The following is a 1,864-nucleotide window of genomic DNA, read 5'->3' as shown; positions in this document are numbered from 1 at the left end:
ACAAATCCTCTAGCTTGTTCTCCCACGAATTTGGCTGCCAAGTGCTCATTAAGACCTTCAATTTTGTCTCCAAGTTGACCAAAAAGGCTACACAAAGCACCCATTAGACTTGTTGGCATAATGACTAACCAAATTCACTCTATTAACATAAAAATAATCAAAAACATGCAATAAACAAATGAGAATGGTGGACTAAGCCAAATTAGGAGGTTGAATGAGCCCAAATAATTGTACATTTTTGGGGCTCATCATCACCCCCCTACTGAAAGTGTTGCTCATCCTCTGAGCAACCAAATCTCTCCCCTTGTCTTTGATGGCCCTGGTGACTTCCTTGGCTAGCATCTCGGCCGATTTCTCCTTTGGCTTCCCGCTTTTCAAACTTTCCTGTAGAAACTGTTCGCTGGCTTCCTGTAGAAACAGTCTCTGTCTTCCTGTAGAAACAGTCTGCTAGCTTCCTGTAGAAACAGTCTGCTAGCTTCCTGTAGAACCAATTTCACTGATTTTACTTGCTTGGCTGGGGGTGCCTTCTCCTTGAACTGCGCTGCCTGAAAGCTGACGAATCCAACACAAATGGCAAGTCTAATGTATTATAAAAGCACACACGTACAATGAACTGCCCGAGAATAGATATTGCATGCCAAAGCTGGATGGGAAAAAGTGTTTCCAGGCCTTTAAATCACTGTTTTTCCATTGGTTAACCTTGATTCACGTTTCTGTTCCTGACATGACAATACTTTCCGACTGCGGCAGCTTTCTTTCCTTCATAAAATGCTTACTGCAATAGCAAATATGGGAATAATAACAGATTTGTATCCCAAAGCCAACCCAAATATAACATTAGTTGCTGCTCCAGTCCTGCATGAATCGACAACATCTTGGATAGGGCTGTAAGCATTACTAGTGTAGTACTCAGTGACAAAACCAATAACAAGGCCAGACCACAAACCAATAGCACCACAGAAGAAAAGCTCCCAGTTCTTTACAACCTTCTGGGCACCAAAATTGAAGATAGTGAAGGATGAAGGCAATGCAACTAGGCTTACAGTAGCAATGCCAATAGTCATCACTACTGTGGAGATAATAAGTTGCTTTTTCAATGCAGGCTCAATTTCCTTCACAGCCTTGATCTCAAATATGTTAGTTGCAAACAGAGTTGTGATTAAGCAAGCAATGATACCCATTGAACTAATAAGCAAGGGATAACACATGGCAGTAAGATCATGAGAGTTTCCAAATGATGATATGGATGCAACAACCAGAGCTGCACAGGAAGATTCAGCATAGGACCCAAATAGATCTGATCCCATACCAGCGATATCTCCAACATTGTCACCAACATTATCAGCAATGACAGCTGGGTTGCGTGGATCGTCTTCAGGAATGTTCCTCTCAACCTTGCCAACAAGATCAGCACCTACATCTGCTGCTTTGGTGTAAATACCACCACCTACGCTGCCAAACAGAGCCATGGAAGAACCGCCAAGACCATATTTGAAGATGTTGAAATAAGTTTTGCTAACCATTTCATATATTTTTCTCCAAGATGTTCTGCTAATTTTCGTTTATCTCCATCTTGAGACAAGACAAACAATAGTTCCACAGCATGAGCTCGCATTTCAGAGTATGTAACTTCACAAAAAGGGAAGCAATACCTGAATTTGAATACACTTCGAGTGAATCATGTTGCAAGTGCAAGTTGACCAACAGCTGAGCGCTCAGATTTCTGCGTGATTTTTGGAGTGAGGTGGCAGAGACATGTGTTGGCCATGCAGACAGTTAGGCTATCGTGAACTGCATGTTCTACTTATGAACCGTATGTTTTCTTCTTGATCCGCTGCACTGGAGTTCAAGCAGCTGACACTAA

The 1,864-nt window shown here is 42.1% G+C and overlaps 1 pseudogene; it reads right to left on the bottom strand.

Annotated features, from left to right (window-relative positions):
- Nucleotides 1–761: 761 nt before the first annotated feature.
- LOC149259654 (pyrophosphate-energized vacuolar membrane proton pump 1 pseudogene) lies at nucleotides 762–1,523 on the bottom strand (annotated as a pseudogene).
- Between the last annotated feature and the right edge of the window lie 341 nt (nucleotides 1,524–1,864).

This window comes from Pinus tabuliformis, chromosome 6, assembly GCF_031772625.1.
Source record: "Pinus tabuliformis cultivar Carrire ecotype Pingquan chromosome 6, CPIR1, whole genome shotgun sequence".
In the NCBI taxonomy this organism is placed as follows: domain Eukaryota; kingdom Viridiplantae; phylum Streptophyta; class Pinopsida; order Pinales; family Pinaceae; genus Pinus; species Pinus tabuliformis.
This window is presented reverse-complemented; position numbering and strand designations above follow the sequence as displayed.